We start from the raw sequence: 17,930 nt of genomic DNA, 5'->3' as shown, positions 1-17,930 counted from the left end.
CAAAAACGTCAAGGCAGACGCCTTGTCTCGATCCTTTCTAGTGACTGATCTCGAGGAAGATCCGAAACACATCATCGATCCCGCCAGAGTAATGCAGGTGGCTCCCGTGAGTCTAAATCGTCTCCCTCCCGGAAAGACTTTCGTATCAGTACCTGATCGGGAGAAGATCCTTCACTGGGGTCACTCGTCTAAACTGGCTGGCCACACCGGTCAGAAAAAGACCCTCCAGCTTATTACCCGGCACTACTGGTGGCCTACCCTGCACAAGGACGTAATAGACTTTGTTTCTGCCTGTGTGTCCTGCGCCCGCAACAAGGTTCCGAGACATCTGCCAGCCGGTCGCCTCCTTCCGCTTTCTGTACCTGCTGCCTCCTGGCAGCATATTGCAATGGACTTTATAACTGACCTTCCAGTCTCTGCCGGTTGTACGGTCATTTGGGTGGTCGCTGACCGCTTCTCCAAGATGGCTCATTTCGTTCCCCTGCCAGGCCTCCCGTCTGCACCCGAGCTATCTAAAGACTTTATTCATCACATCTTTCCTCTTCATGGCCTGGCCCTCCACATCGTGTCGGATCGTGGGGTACAGTTCACCTCACGCTTCTGGAGAGCCACTTGTAAACTGCTGGACGTCACCCTGGACTTCTCTTCCGCTTACCACCCACAGTCTAATGGTCAAGTGGAGCGGATCAATCAGAAGCTGACCAGTTACCTCCGGCACTTCGTTAATGCCTATCATTCAGACTGGGTGGATCTCCTACCATGGGCCGAGTTCTCTTATAACAATCACGAGAGCGAATCCTCCTCCAAATCCCCGTTTTTTGTAGTCTTCGGTCAGCATCCTCGAATTCCTTTTCCTGTCTCCACCTCTGTGGACAACCCGGCTGCGGAATCTCTCGTTAGCAAATTTTCCTCCATTTGGGAGAGTACCCAATCCGCACTCCTTCAGTCGTCCGAGCGGATGAAAAGACACGCTGACAAAAAACGCCTGGATCCTCCACAATTTCGTCCAGGGGATAAAGTCTGGCTCTCATCTAAATATGTCCGACTCAAGATACCTTCTTACAAGTTAGGGCCTCGGTTCATCGGTCCTCTGGAGGTCATCAGTCAGATCAACCCGGTGGCCTATAAATTGAAACTCCCGGCCAACTTACGGATCCCTAACTCCTTCCATGTATCTCTCCTCAAACCTGTGGTACTTAACTCTTTTTCCAAGTCTACAGGTACGCCTCCTGCTCCGGTTTCTGCTGAAGACGAGTTTGAGGTAGAGAACATTCTTGCCACCAAAAGGGTAAGAGGAAAGACCTTTTTTCTAGTAGATTGGAAGGGGTTTGGTCCTGAGGAGAGAACGTGGGAGCCCCGGGAGAACATCCATGCCCCTCTTATCCTTGCTAAATTTCTGTCTGGCCTAAAAAAGGGGGGGCCTAAAGGGGGGGGGTACTGTAGCGCCGGCGTCCCTGCCCTCTGCTAGGCAGGGACGCTGTTCCCCTCACCTCTCTGCTCCGAGCCCGGCGTCCTCCTCCCGCTCTGCTGGCAGCGCGCGCTCCTTCCCGACCACTGTGCTTAGGGCGCGCGCGCTCCCTCCCTCTTAAAGGGGCCGCGCGCGCCGTCCTAAGGAGTCCCCGGCCAATGGCCGGAGGCCTTCACCATATATAAGGCACCTCCTCCAAAATGGAGGTGCCCGAGCAATGTTGTTGCACTGTTCACTACTCTGCTTCAGCCCTCAGGTCCCGTTGCCTGCAACCTGCCAGTTACCTGCCAGAATCCTGCCAGTTTGCGGTCTGTTTCCTGCTTGATATTCCTGCTACCTGCCTGCTAGCCTGAGGTCCAACGGTCTGCCTTCCAACTCCTCTCAGTCTGTCTATGGACCAGCTTGCCCGCTCACCTGGGAGCGCACATCTGCTACCTGCCTGCTAGCCTACCTGGAGGCTCCGCCGTCACGTGCTGTGACCACCTGCCTGTCCAGAGACTCCTGCCCGCTCACCTGGGAGCGCTCATCTGCTGCCCGTCTGCTAGCCTACCTGGAGGCTCTGCCGTCACGTGCTGTGACCACCCGCCTGTCCAGAGACTTCTGCCCGCTCACCTGGGAGCGCTCATCTGCTGCCTGTCTGTTGGTCTTCCTGGAGGCTCCGCCGTCACATGCTGTGACCACCCGTTTATCCAGAGACTCTCGCCTGCTCACCTGGGAGCTCACGTCTACCATCAGCCGCCACAGGTCGTACCAACCCTTTACCCAGAGACTGCCCCGGTCACTTGCCGTGACCTCCTGCCCGTTCATCCAGAGACTGTCCCGGTCACCTGCTGTGACTGCCTGCCTGGTCGCCACCCGCTCCCTTACAAGGACCGCCCCCTTGTATAGTAGCTCAGAGGTTCCGCCTCCCAGACCCGTTACATCCTACCCCAGCTAATCTACCTGGACTTCCGATTCCTTATTGGTCTTATGCTGATGTCTTTAATAAAAAGGAGGCAGAGACACTACCCCCTCATAGACCATACGACTGCCCTCTCGACCTGTTACCCGGCACTACTCCTCCCCGTGGGCGTATTTATCCATTATCCGCTGCTGAGACCCGGTCGATGTCCGAATATATTGAGGAGAATCTGGCCAGGGGATTCATCCGGAAATCTACCTCCCCGGCGGGAGCAGGCTTCTTTTTCGTCAAAAAGAAGGACGGCTCTCTCCGTCCCTGTATAGACTATAGAGGCTTTAACCAGATCACGGTGAAGAATAAGTACCCCCTTCCGCTCATTCCGGAGTTATTTGATCGTCTGAGGGGGGCTAGAATCTTCACCAAACTGGACCTCCGTGGGGCGTACAACCTGGTCCGTATCCGTCAGGGGGATGAATGGAAGACGGCATTCAACACCCGGGACGGCCACTATGAATATCTGGTTATGCCCTTTGGTCTCTGTAACGCTCCTGCCGTCTTTCAAGAGTTGGTCAATGACATCTTCCGGGACCTTCTCTACTCCTGCGTAGTGGTGTACCTGGACGACATCTTGGTCTTCTCTCCGGATCTCCAGACTCACCGGAGGGACGTTCGTCAGGTCCTGCTCAGGCTCAGGCAGAATCACCTCTTCGCTAAATACGAGAAGTGCCTCTTTGAGCAGACCTCGCTTCCGTTTTTGGGCTACATTATTTCTCAGACCGGCCTACGAATGGATCCAGAGAAACTGTCTGCCATCGAGAAATGGCCTCGACCGGAGGGGTTGAAGGCCATTCAGCGGTTCCTGGGCTTCGCCAACTACTACCGCCTCTTCATACCACACTTCTCTTCCCGGACTGCTCCAATTTCCGCACTCACCCGTAAGGGTACTAATCCCAAAGAGTGGCCACCCGAAGCAGAGGAGGCCTTTCTTTCCTTAAAACAGGCCTTCTCTTCCGCCCCGATGCTGCATCGTCCGGACGGCAACAAGCAGTTCTTCCTGGAAGTTGACGCCTCCTCCTCTGGAGCCGGAGCGGTACTTACTCAAAAATCATCTTCCGGGAGGATGGTAACTTGCGGCTTCTTCTCTAAACTCTTCTCCTCCTCAGAGCGCAATTATTCCATAGGAGACCGAGAGTTATTGGCCATCAAACTGGCATTGGAGGAGTGGCGTTACCTGCTCGAGGGGGCTCTTCACCCGGTAATAATTTACACTGACCACAAGAACTTGGCTTACCTCCAGCATGCCCAGAGACTTAACCCGCGCCAAGCCCGGTGGTCCTTGTTTTTTGCTCGCTTTGATTTTGTTCTTCATTTTCGCCCGGCTGACAAAAACGTCAAGGCGGACGCCTTGTTTCGATCCTTTCTAGTGACTGATCTCGAGGAAGATCCGAAACACATCATCGATCCCGCCAGAGTAATGCAGGTGGCTCCCGTGAGTCTAAATCGTCTCCCTCCCGGAAAGACTTTCGTATCAGTACCTGATCGGGAGAAGATCCTTCACTGGGGTCACTCGTCTAAACTGGCTGGCCACGCCGGTCAGAAAAAGACCCTCCAGCTTATTACCCGGCACTACTGGTGGCCTACCCTGCACAAGGACGTAATAGACTTTGTTTCTGCCTGTGTGTCCTGCGCCCGCAACAAGGTTCCGAGACATCTGCCAGCCGGTCGCCTCCTTCCGCTTTCTGTACCTGCTGCCCCCTGGCAGCATATTGCAATGGACTTTATAACTGACCTTCCAGTCTCTGCCGGTTGTACGGTCATTTGGGTGGTCGGTGACCGCTTCTCCAAGATGGCTCATTTCGTTCCCCTGCCAGGCCTCCCGTCTGCACCCGAGCTAGCTAAAGACTTTATTCGTCACATCTTTCGTCTTCATGGCCTGCCCCTCCACATCGTGTCGGATCGTGGGGTACAGTTCACCTCACGCTTCTGGAGAGCCACTTGTAAACTGCTAGACGTCACCCTGGACTTCTCTTCCGCTTACCACCCACAGTCTAATGGTCAAGTGGAGCGGATCAATCAGAACCTGACCAGTTACCTCCGGCACTTCGTTAATGCCCATCATTCAGACTGGGTGGATCTCCTACCATGGGCCGAGTTCTCTTACAACAATCACGAGAGCGAATCCTCCTCCAAATCCCCGTTTTTTGTAGTCTTCGGTCAGCATCCTCGGATTCCTTTTCCTGTCTCCACCTCTGTGGACAACCCGGCTGCGGAATCTCTCGTTAACAAATTTTCTTCCATTTGGGAGAGTACCCGATCCGCACTCCTTCAGTCGTCCGAGCGGACGAAAAGACACGCTGACAAAAAACGCCTGGATCTTCCACAATTTCATCCTGGAGATAAAGTCTGGCTCTCATCTAAATATGTCCGACTCAAGATACCTTCTTACAAGTTAGGGCCTCGGTTCATCGGTCCTCTGGAGGTCATCAGTCAGATCAACTCGGTGGCCTATAAATTGAAACTCCCGGCCAACTTACGGATCCCTAACTCCTTCCATGTATCTCTCCTCAAACCTGTGGTACTTAACTCTTTTTCCAAGTCTACAGGTACGCCTCCTGCTCCGGTTTCTGATGAAGATGAGTTTGAGGTAGAGAACATTCTTGCCACCAAAAGGGTAAGAGGAAAGACCTTTTTTCTAGTAGATTGGAAGGGGTTTGGTCCTGAGGAGAGAACGTGGGAGCCCCGGGAGAACATCCATGCCCCTCTTATCCTTGCTAAATTTCTGTCTGGCCTAAAAAAGGGGGGGCCTAAAGGGGGAGGTACTGTAGCGTCGGCGTCCCTGCCCTCTGCTAGGCAGGGACGCTGTTCCCCTCACCTCTCTGCTCCGAGCCCGGCGTCCTCCTCCCGCTCTGCTGCCAGCGCGAGCTCCTTCCCGGCCACTGTGCTTAGGGCGCGCGCGCTCCCTCCCTCTTAAAGGGGCCGCGCGCACCGTCCTAAGGAGTCCCCGGCCAATGGCCGGAGGACTTCACCATATATAAGGCACCTCCTCCAAAATGGAGGTGCCCGAGCAATGCTGTTGCACTGTTCACTACTCTGCTTCAGCCCTCAGGTCCCGTTGCCTGCAACCTGCCAGTTACCTGCCAGAATCCTGCCAGTTTGCTGTCTGTTTCCTGCTTGATATTCCTGCTACCTGCCTGCTAGCCTGAGGTCCGACGGTCTGCCTTCCTACTCCTGTCAGTCTGTCTAAGGACCAGCTTGCCCGCTCACCTGGGAGCGCACATCTGCTACCTGCCTGCTAGCCTGAGGTCCGACGGTCTGCCTTCCAACTCCTGTCAGTCTGTCTATGGACCAGCTTGCCCGCTGACCTGGGAGCGCACATCTGCTACCTGCCTGCTAGCCTGAGGTCCGACGGTCTGCCTTCCAACTCCTGTCAGTCTGTCTATGGACCAGCTTGCCTGCTCACCTGGGAGCGCACATCTGCTACCTGCCTGCTAGCCTACCTGGAGGCTCCGCCGTCACGTGCTGTGACCACCTGCCTGTCCAGAGACTCCTGCCCGCTCACCTGGGAGCGCTCATCTGCTGCCCGTCTGCTAGCCTACCTGGAGGCTCTGCCGTCACGTGCTGTGACCACCCGCCTGTCCAGAGACTTCTGCCCGCTCACCTGGGAGCGCTCATCTGCTGCCTGTCTGTTGGTCTTCCTGGAGGCTCCGCCGTCACATGCTGTGACCACCCGTTTATCCAGAGACTCTCGCCTGCTCACCTGGGAGCTCACGTCTACCATCAGCCGCCACAGGTCGTACCAACCCTTTACCCAGAGACTGCCCCGGTCACTTGCCGTGACCTCCTGCCCGTTCATCCAGAGACCGCCCCGGTCACTTGCCGTGACCTCCTGCCCGTTTATCCAGAGACTGTCCCGGTCACCTGCTGTGACTGCCTGCCTGGTCGCCACCCGCTCCCTTACAAGGACCGCCCCCTTGTATAGTAGCTCAGAGGTTCCGCCTCCCAGACCCATTACAGCAGTAATCAAAGCAAAAGGTGGCTACTGTGAAGACCCTAGAATATAAGACATATTTTCAGTTGTTTCACACTTTTTTGTTAAGTATATAATTCCACATGTGCTAATTCATAGTTTTGATGCCTTCAGAGTGAATGTACAATTTTCATACTCATGAAAATACAGAAAAATCTTTAAATGAGAAGGTGTGTCCAAACTTTTGGTCTATACTGTACATTAAGGAGTTTTGCATTTTTTTTTCTGAGAAGTAAAATTTTATATCTCTTTGTAATTGAAGGCCTGGAGTTAACCCCATAAGGACTGGCAATTCCTTAATTTTTGCCTTTCATTTTCTCCTTGCCTTTTTCCCAGAGCCATATCCATAATTTTTTTTATTTTTCCTTTGACATTGCAGTCAGGACCTTTTTTAGCTAGAAAATTTATAGTTGGGAATCACACCATTTGTTTTAGCATATAATGTTCTGAAAAACGGGAAAAAAATATCAAGTGCGGTACAATTATGAAAAAAATGCAATTATGCCATTGTTTTTTGTTTTTTTTATTTGCTTTTAATGCGTTCGTTGTATGGTAAAAATAACCTGGCATGATTCTCCAGGTCAGTGCAATTACAGCGATACCAGATTAGCATGAATTATTTTTAAGGCTATGTGCGCATGTTCAGGATTTGAAGCAGAAATTTCTGCAGCGTTTCTGCATCTCTTTGGCCGGAAAAACGCTGCGTAAAGATAAACGTGCGTTTTCTCAATTTTTTGTACTGAAATGCATGCTGTTGGGAGCTAAATAAAGTTATTTGAAAAAAAGAAATGTGGGACATTGCTTTAACCCTTGGATTACCGTCAGAAGTGGGGTGAGTATATTGGTTAATTTAAGAATGTGTCTGTTGCATTTCAAATAAAGTGTTTGCTTTGCGTCTGTGTGTTTATTACTCTTTACTTTAGCTTAATTAGGTTTGGTAATGAAAGGGTCTGATTGACACCTTGTCATCACCAAACAAAAGAGCAATGTGTCAGCTAATCCGATATACCCAATGTCATTAGCATTTCCATTCATGTCATTTCTGGGGCAGCTGAGAGATGCTACTTTAGCCTAGGAAGGTGCCATTAGGCAAACATGGTCCCTGGCTATTATTTACAGCTCACAGCTGTTTCATTAGCCGCTACGTCCCCACCAACAGCAACAATCAGCGCTTTGGAGGCAGTGTATTTTTGCTGCGTCCATAACATGGTGGTTCTACTGACACACTTTTGTTGTCGGTACATGTGAACCCACTGCATATAATGACACTTCAATTGGTCAAAATCTGCAGCGAAGACTAGTTTCAGAAATTGACATGCTGCGGGTGAGTTTGGGTATGTGGCCATGATAGGGAGCCACTGCAGGTTTGAAGCTGTGTGTTTATACAGCTTCAAACCCGCAGCGTCCAGATGTTACAGCATAGTGAATCTCTAGAAATCCCATGTCCATTGTGCGTGCATCTGAGGCTGCGGATCATCCGCGGACACTGACATGCGGCGCGTCAGGACTGCAGCATGTAAAATTCTCTTGCGGAGTCGCTAGTCTCCGCAGCAGAAATTTGACCACTAGAAAATATTGAATGCGATAAATCCGCATAGTTCAGTGAACACATGTGGATTTACCTGCGTTCAATAGAATGCAACGCTTTGGACGCAGCAAAAATATGCAATAAAAGACACGGCCAGAATAAAGTATTTTATTGAAATAAACACACGGTTTTAATATTTTTCTATTATACGCCCAGTCCCCGAATTCCTCGATCTTCTGTAAAAAGAAAAAGAAATAAAAATAAAACCTCACCTGTCCGCCATCACAATGTAATCCAGATTGTCCCTCGCCGATCCGGGTCACTTCTACAGCAGTCACATCAATCACTGATGTGACTGCTGTAGAAGACAGCACTCGGTACACTGACAGGAGTGTAAAATCACTCCTGTCAGTGTACATGCAGCTACAGAAGTGAGTTCACCTGAGTTCATCAGCTGAAGATCAGCTGATGAACTCTGGTGACCTCATACTGTATCAGTGGTCCATGGGAACATTCTCAGGAATGCTCCCACGAAGCACTGGTGCCGTAAACTGAGGTCCCGGAGCTCATCAGCTGATGACCTCAGATGAACTCAGTCCTAGCAGCGATGTACACTGCCAGGAGCGAGCGCGCTCCTGTCAGTGTACCGCCGGGCTGATCACGTCGCCAGAGACATCGCGAGGACCAGGAGGACACCGGAGGTGAGAATGGTGTTTTTTTTTTGTTTGTTGTTTTTTTTTTTTACACACAGCGCACACAGGAGACGGCTCGGCTGAGGAGTCTACTGCTCCCCTCAGCTGTGCCACTCTCGCTGTTATCAGCAGGACCGGCGGTCGGATGATGGCAGAAGTAGACCTCCCTAGCCGGCCCGGGTACCATTGTTTATGTGTTTTTACAGCGTATTTGACCCATTGACTAGTCAAATACACAGCAAAGAACAGCAGCAAATCTGCAAATATATTTATACCTGCGGTTCAATTAAAGTCAATGGGCGGGAAACGCTGCAGATCCTACTTGTTTGCAGGATCTTTTGCGCTTGCTTCAAGGTGGTGAACTTAGATTGGAAGCAGTGAGATTTATTGCTTTCTCTTGATTCAACCACTTGCTCACATCGATTGTATATTTACCACAAATGTGTCCAATTGTTTTATTTAAAGAGCTCAGGAGCTGGCAAGTGCCGGCTGCATTATACTGCCAGCACCAAAGAATGACTGCATTGATCAGGGCTACCTCTACCAGAAAACCTTTCATAACTTAGATGCCACTGTAAAAATATTACAGCAATATTTAGGAGGTTAGGAATTGGATGTGGGAGGTTTCTTTCTGAAGCCAATCACCATACCCTCTCCAAGGATACGACTGTGGGGTTGACGGTGGATTGCAAGGGCAGTCATAGACCAACTGAAAGCCTTTGTGTTTGCTACGTTAGGGCACCTGAGCTTCACGCAAGAAGGGTAAGGGGATGGATGCTGTAAAACTCCGATCACATCTACAAGACATCACCAACCACAACCGATGGATCCTGTAACTAAGGCTCCGATCACATCTACAAGATGTCACCGACCACGAGCGATGGATCCTGTAACTAAGGCTCCGATCACATCTACAAGACGTCACCGACCACGACTGATGGATCCTGTAACTAAGGCTCCGATCACATCTACAAGACGTCACCGACCACGACCGATGGATCCTGTAACTAAGGCTCCGATCACATCTACAAGACGTCACAGACCACGACCGATGGATCCTGTAACTAAGGCTCCGATCACATCTACAAGACGTCACCGACCACTGATGGATCCTGTAACTAAGGCTCCGATCACATCTACAAGACGTCACCGACCACGACCGATGGATCCTGTAACAAAGACTCCGATCACATCCACAAGACGACCACGAGCGATGGATCCTGTAACTAAGGCTCCGATCACATCTACAAGACATCACCGACCACGACCGATGGATCCTGTAACTAAGGCTCCGATCACATCTACAAGACGTCACCAGCCACGACCGATGGATCCTGTAACTAAGGCTCCGATCACATCTACAAGACGTCACCGACCACGACCGATGGATCCTGTAACTAAGGCTCCGATCACATGTACAAGACGTCACCGACCACGACCGATAGATCCTGTAACTAAGGCTCCAATCACATCTACAAGACGTCACCGACCACGACCGAGGGATCATGTAACTAAGGCTCCGATCACATCTACAAGACGTCACCGACCACGACCGATGGATCCTGTAACTAAGGCTCCGATCACATCTACAAGACGTCACCGACCACGACCGATGGATCCTGTAACTAAGGCTCCGATCACATCTACAAGACATCACCGACCACGACCGATGGATCCTGTAACTAAGGCTCCGATCACATCTACAAGACGTCACCGACCATGACCGATGGATCCTGTAACTAAGGCTCCGATCACATCTACAAGACATCACCAACCACGACCGATCCATCCTGTAACTAAGGCTCTGATCACATCTACAAGACGTCACCGACCACGACCGATGGATCCTGTAACTAAGGCTCCGATCACATCTACAAGACATCACCGACCACGACCGATGGATCCTGTAACTAAGGCTCTGATCACATCTACAAGACGTCACCGACCACGACCGATGGATCCTGTAACTAAGGCTCCGATCACATCTACAAGACGTCACCGACCACGACCGATGGATCCTGTAACTAAGGCTCCGATCACATCTACAAGACAGACACCAACCACGACCGATGGATCCTGTAACTAAGGCTCCGATCACATCTACAAGATGTCACCGACCACGACCGATGGATCCTGTAACTAAGGCTCCGATCACATCTACAAGACGTCACCAACCACGACCGATGGATCCTGTAACTAAGGCTCCGATCACATCTACAAGACGACACCGACCACGACCGATGGATTCTGTAACTAAGGCTCCGATCACATCTACAAGAAGTCACCGACCACGACCGATGGATCCTGTAACTAAGGCTCCGATCACATCTACAAGACAGACACCAACCACGACCGATGGATCCTGTAACTAAGGCTCCGATCACATCTACAAGATGTCACCGACCACGACCGATGGATCCTGTAACTAAGGCTCCGATCACATCTACAAGACGTCACCAACCACGACCGATGGATCCTGTAACTAAGGCTCCGATCACATCTACAAGACGACACCGACCACGACCGATGGATTCTGTAACTAAGGCTCCGATCACATCTACAAGAAGTCACCGACCACGACCGATGGATCCTGTAACTAAGGCTCCGATCACATCTACAAGACGACACCGACCACGACCGATGGATTCTGTAACTAAGGCTCCGATCACATCTACAAGACGTCACCGACCACGACCGGGCAGCACGGTGGCTCAGTGGTTAGCACTGCAGCCTTGCAGCGCAGGGATCCTGGGTTCAAATCCCAAGGACATCTGTTGTTCTCGCAGTGTTTGTGTGGGTTTTCCCCGGGTTCTTAGGTTTCCTCCCACACTTCAAAGACATACTGATAGGGGATGTAGATTGTGAGTCCCAATGGGGACAGTGATGATAATGTCTGGAAATTGTCTGAATATGTTCGCGCTATATAAATAAAAAGATTATTATTATATTATTATCCTGTAACTAAGTCTGTGATCACATCTACAAAATGGACACCAACCACGGCCGATGGATACTGATACTGTAAAAATACAAATGTGGTCCTATATTAATATATTTCAATCTATGATAGTGCCCTATTTAGGGACACCTATCCTGCCACTGACGCTAAATTAAATTATCTTATTGATGACTGCAGTCCATGAGTTATCAAGAAGTAATAAGTGTAAGTATATTCAGTGATAGATAAAGGGCAACAAAAGCTCTTAAAATAGCTCAATAGCTCATAGCCTCTTTGGGAGCTATAATTCACAATCCCTGATATAGGGTAATTTACACCCTGGGCAATTTAATAACTATTTGTTCATCCCTATAGGGTTTGTCTAACACGTAGATGTCTATTATTATTGATATCATTGGTGACCCCCCGTACAGCCGTCTCCTCTGTCCTTCGTCTCCTCCCCTCATCTCATTATAGCCTTTTCAGAAAAGGACGGCCACTGTGGTAACTACACCTCCAGCGGGAGACGGTCACCGTGGTAAATACACCTCCAGCAGAGGACGGTCACCGCGGTAACTACACCTCCAGCAGAGGACGGTCACCGTGGTAACTACACCTCCAGCAGAGGACGATCACCGTGGTAACTACACCTCCAGCGGGGAACGGTCACCGTGGTAACTACACCTCCAGCGGAGGATGGTCACCGTGGTAGCTACACCGCCAGCAGAGGACGATCACCGTGGTAACTACACCTCCAGCGGGGGACGGTCACCGTGGTAACTACACCGCCAGCGGGGGACGGTCACCGTGGTAACTACACCGCCAGCGGGGGACGGTCACCATGGTAACTACACCTCCAGCGGGGGACGGTCACCGTGGTAACTACACCGCCAGCGGGGGACGGTCACCGTGGTAACTACACCTCCAGCGGGGGACATTCACCGTGGTAACTCCACCTCCAGCGGGGGACGGTCACCGTGTTAACTACACCTCCAGCGGGGGACGGTCACCGTGTTAACTACACCTCCAGCAGGGAACGGTCACCGTGGTAACTACACCTCCAGCGGGGGACGGTCACCGTGGTAACTACACCTCCAGCGGGGGACGGTCACCGTGGTTACTACACCTCCAGCGGGGGACGGTTACCGTGGTAACTACACCTCCAGCGGAGGACGGTCACCGTGGTAACTACACCTCCAGCGGGGGACGGTCACCGTGGTAACTACACCGCCAGCGGGGGACGGTCACCGTGGTAACTACACCGCCAGCGGGGGACGGTCACCATGGTAACTACACCTCCAGCGGGGGACGGTCACCGTGGTAACTACACCGCCAGCGGGGGACGGTCACCGTGCTAACTCCACCTCCAGCGGGGGACATTCACCATGTTAACTACACCTCCAGCGGGGGACGGTCACCGTGTTAACTCCACCTCCAGCAGAGGACGGTCACCGTTGTAACTACACCGCCAGCGGGGGACGGTCACCGTGGTAACTACACCGCCAGCGGGGGACGGTCACCATGGTAACTACACCTCCAGCGGGGGACGGTCACCGTGGTAACTACACCGCCAGCGGGGGACGGTCACCGTGGTAACTACACCTCCAGCGGGGGACATTCACCGTGGTAACTCCACCTCCAGCGGGGGACGGTCACCGTGTTAACTACACCTCCAGCGGGGGACGGTCACCGTGTTAACTACACCTCCAGCAGGGAACGGTCACCGTGGTAACTACACCTCCAGCGGGGGACGGTCACCGTGGTAACTACACCTCCAGCGGGGGACGGTCACCATGGTAACTACACCTCCAGCGGGGGACGGTCACCGTGGTAACTACACCGCCAGCGGGGGACGGTCACCGTGGTAACTACACCTCCAGCGGGGGACATTCACCGTGGTAACTCCACCTCCAGCGGGGGACGGTCACCGTGTTAACTACACCTCCAGCGGGGGACGGTCACCGTGTTAACTACACCTCCAGCAGGGAACGGTCACCGTGGTAACTACACCTCCAGCGGGGGACGGTCACCGTGGTAACTACACCTCCAGCGGGGGACGGTCACCGTGGTTACTACACCTCCAGCGGGGGACGGTTACCGTGGTAACTACACCTCCAGCGGAGGACGGTCACCGTGGTAACTACACCTCCAGCGGGGGACGGTCACCGTGGTAACTACACCGCCAGCGGGGGACGGTCACCGTGGTAACTACACCGCCAGCGGGGGACGGTCACCATGGTAACTACACCTCCAGCGGGGGACGGTCACCGTGGTAACTACACCGCCAGCGGGGGACGGTCACCGTGCTAACTCCACCTCCAGCGGGGGACATTCACCATGTTAACTACACCTCCAGCGGGGGACGGTCACCGTGTTAACTCCACCTCCAGCAGAGGACGGTCACCGTTGTAACTACACCGCCAGCGGGGGACGGTCACCGTGGTAACTACACCGCCAGCGGGGGACGGTCACCATGGTAACTACACCTCCAGCGGGGGACGGTCACCGTGGTAACTACACCGCCAGCGGGGGACGGTCACCGTGGTAACTACACCTCCAGCGGGGGACATTCACCGTGGTAACTCCACCTCCAGCGGGGGACGGTCACCGTGTTAACTACACCTCCAGCGGGGGACGGTCACCGTGTTAACTACACCTCCAGCAGGGAACGGTCACCGTGGTAACTACACCTCCAGCGGGGGACGGTCACCGTGGTAACTACACCTCCAGCGGGGGACGGTCACCGTGGTTACTACACCTCCAGCGGGGGACGGTTACCGTGGTAACTACACCTCCAGCGGAGGACGGTCACCGTGGTAACTACACCTCCAGCGGGGGACGGTCACCGTGGTAACTACACCGCCAGCGGGGGACGGTCACCGTGGTAACTACACCGCCAGCGGGGGACGGTCACCATGGTAACTACACCTCCAGCGGGGGACGGTCACCGTGGTAACTACACCGCCAGCGGGGGACGGTCACCGTGCTAACTCCACCTCCAGCGGGGGACATTCACCATGTTAACTACACCTCCAGCGGGGGACGGTCACCGTGTTAACTCCACCTCCAGCAGAGGACGGTCACCGTTGTAACTACACCTCCAGCGGGGGACGGTCACCGTGGTAACTACACCTCCAGCGGGGGACGGTCACCGTGGTAACTACACCTCCAGCGGGGGACGGTCACCGTGGTAACTACACCTCCAGCGGGGGACGGTCACCGTGGTAACTACACCTCCAGCGGGGGACGGTCACCGTGGTAACTACACCTCCAGCGGGGGACGGTCACCGTGGTAACTACACCTCCAGCGGGGGACGGTCACCGTGGTAACTACACCTCCAGCGGGGGACGGTCACCGTGGTAACTACACCTCCAGCGGGGGACGGTCACCGTGGTAACTACACCTCCAGCGGGGGACGGTCACCGTGGTAACTACACCGCCAGCGGGGGATGGTCACCGTGGTAACTACACCGCCAGCGGGGGATGGTCACCGTGGTAACTACACCTCCAGCGGGGGACAGTCACCTTGGTAACTACACCTCCAGCGGGGGACGGTCACCGTGGTAACTCCACCTCCAGCGGGGGACGGTCACCGTGGTAACTCCACCTCCAGCGGGGGACGGTCACCGTGGTAACTCCACCTCCAGCGGCCAGCGGGGGACGGTCACCTTGGTAACTACACCTCCAGCGGGGGACGGTCACCGTGGTAACTACACCTCCAGCGGGGGACGGTCACCGTGGTAACTCCACCTCCAGCGGGGGACGGTCACCGTGGTAACTCCACCTCCAGCGGGGGACGGTCACCGTGGTAACTCCACCTCCAGCGGGGGACGGTCACCGTGGTAACTCCACCTCCAGCGGGGGACGGTCACCGTGGTAACTCCACCTCCAGCGGGGGACGGTCACCGTGGTAACTACACCTCCAGCGGGGGACGGTCACCGTGGTAACTACACCTCCAGCGGGGGACGGTCACCGTGGTAACTACACCTCCAGCGGGGGACGGTCACCGTGGTAACTACACCTCCAGCGGGGGACGGTCACCGTGGTAACTACACCGCCAGCGGGGGATGGTCACCGTGGTAACTACACCTCCAGCGGGGGACAGTCACCTTGGTAACTACACCTCCAGCGGGGGACGGTCACCGTGGTAACTCCACCTCCAGCGGGGGACGGTCACCGTGGTAACTCCACCTCCAGCGGGGGACGGTCACCGTGGTAACTCCACCTCCAGCGGCCAGCGGGGGACGGTCACCTTGGCAACTACACCTCCAGCGGGGGACGGTCACCGTGGTAACTACACCTCCAGCGGGGGACGGTCACCGTGGTAACTCCACCTCCAGCGGGGGACGGTCACCGTGGTAACTCCACCTCCAGCGGGGGCGGTCACCGTGGTAACTCCACCTCCAGCGGGGGACGGTCACCGTGGTAACTCCACCTCCAGCGGCCAGCGGGGGACGGTCACCTTGGTAACTACACCTCCAGCGGGGGACGGTCACCGTGGTAACTACACCTCCAGCGGGGGACGGTCACCGCGGTAACTCCACCTCCAGCGGGGGCGGTCACCGTGGTAACTCCACCTCCAGCGGGGGACGGTCACCGTGGTAACTCCACCTCCAGCGGGGGACGGTCACCGTGGTAACTCCACCTCCAGCGGGGGACGGTCACCGTGGTAACTCCACCTCCAGCGGGGACGGTCACCGTGGTAACTCCACCTCCAGCGGGGGCGGTCATCGTGGTAACTCCACCTCCAGCAGGGGACGGTCACCGTGGTAACTCCACCTCCAGCGGGGGACGGTCACCATTGTAACTCCACCTCCAGCGGGGGACGGTCACCGTGGTAACTCCACCTCCAGTGGGGGGCGGTCACCGTGGTAACTCCACCTCCAGCGGGGGACGGTCACCGTGGTAACTCCACCTCCAGCGGGGGACGGTCACCGTGGTAACTCCACCTCCAGCGGGGGACGGTCACCGTGGTAACTCCACCTCCAGCGGGGGACGGTCACCGTGGTAACTCCACCTCCAGCGGGGGACGGTCACCGTGGTAACTCCACCTCCAGCAGGGGACGGTCACCGTAGTAACTCCACCTCCAGCGGGGGACGGTCACCGTGGTAACTCCACCTCCAGCGGGGGGCGGTCACCGTGGTAACTCCACCTCCAGCGGGGGACGGTCACCGTGGTAACTCCACCTCCAGCGGGGGCGGTCACCGTGGTAACTACACCTCCAGCGGGGGACGGTCACCGTGGTAACTCCACCTCCAGCGGGGGACGTTCACCGTGGTAACTCCACCTCCAGCGGGGGACGGTCACCGTGGTAACTCCACCTCCAGCGGGGGACGGTCACCGTGGTAACTCCACCTCCAGCGGGGGACGGTCACCGTGGTAACTCCACCTCCAGCGGGGGACGGTCACCGTGGTAACTCCACCTCCAGCGGGGGGCGGTCACCGTGGTAACTCCACCTCCAGAAGGGGTCGGTCACCGTGGTAACTCCACCTCCAGCGGGGGCGGTCACAGTGGTAACTCCACCTCCAGCTGGGGACGGTCACCGTGGTAACTCCACCTCCAGCGGAGGACGGTCACCGTGGTAACTCCACCTCCAGCGGAGGACGGTCACCGTGGTAACTCCACCTCCAGGGGGGACGGTCACCGTGGTAACTCCACCTCCAGCGGGGGACGGTCACTGTGGTAACTCCACCTCCAGCGGGGGACGGTCACCGTGGTAACTCCACCTCCAGCGGGGGACGGTCACCGTGGTAACTCCACCTCCAGCGGGGGACGGTCACCGTGGTAACTCCACCTCCAGCGGGGGCGGTGAGGTGAGGAGGAGCCGCTGCACATCCCCCATACAACACTGAGGAGCCGCAGTCACATGGAGCAGGAGCCTCCACAGGAACAGCTCTGATCTCACCCCACACTCTCCTCTCACAGATTCACCACAAACCCTCCCTGTAATCTCACCGGAATGGCGGGAAGCGGAAACCTGCTGCTGGCTGATACCAGAGAGCAAGAGCTGCGCACAACCAGGACGGAGCTGCTGCACTGAGAGCGGGAGGACCTGTGGTGACGTCATCGCCATGTGATCAGGGGCGGAGCTCAGGAGAGAAGTGGTGAAGGACCTGTGCTGACGTCACCACCATGTGATCAGGGGGCGGGGCTCAGGAGAGAAGTGGTGAAGGACCTGTGCTGACGTCACCGCCATGTGATCAGGGGGCGGAGCTCAGGAGAGGAGTGGTGAAGGACCTGTGGTGACGTCACCGCCATGTGATCGGGGGCGGGGCTCAGGATAGACGTGAAGGACCTGTGGTGACGTCACCGCCATGTGATCAGAGGGCGGAGCTCAGGATCGACGCGAAGGACCTGTTGTGACGTCGCTGT

The 17,930-nt window shown here is 55.1% G+C and overlaps 1 protein-coding gene across 2 annotated transcripts in view; it reads right to left on the bottom strand.

Annotated features, from left to right (window-relative positions):
• LOC141272678 (uncharacterized) overlaps nucleotides 1-17,649 on the bottom strand; it is a 53,741-nt gene extending 36,092 nt beyond the window's left edge. For both annotated transcript variants that reach the window (XM_073683639.1, XM_073683649.1), the window contains exon 1: nucleotides 17,514-17,649. The gene's annotated coding sequence lies outside the window, so the exon portion shown is untranslated. The remainder of the gene's footprint in view (nucleotides 1-17,513) is intronic.
• Nucleotides 17,650-17,930: the final 281 nt, after the last annotated feature.

This window comes from Phyllobates terribilis, unplaced genomic scaffold (genome assembly GCF_046119375.1).
Source record: "Phyllobates terribilis strain yellow unplaced genomic scaffold, ASM4611937v1 Scaffold_1__5_contigs__length_1240528914, whole genome shotgun sequence".
NCBI lineage: Eukaryota > Metazoa > Chordata > Amphibia > Anura > Dendrobatidae > Phyllobates > Phyllobates terribilis.
Note: the sequence above shows the minus strand (reverse complement) of the source record. Positions and strands in the feature narration are given on the sequence as shown.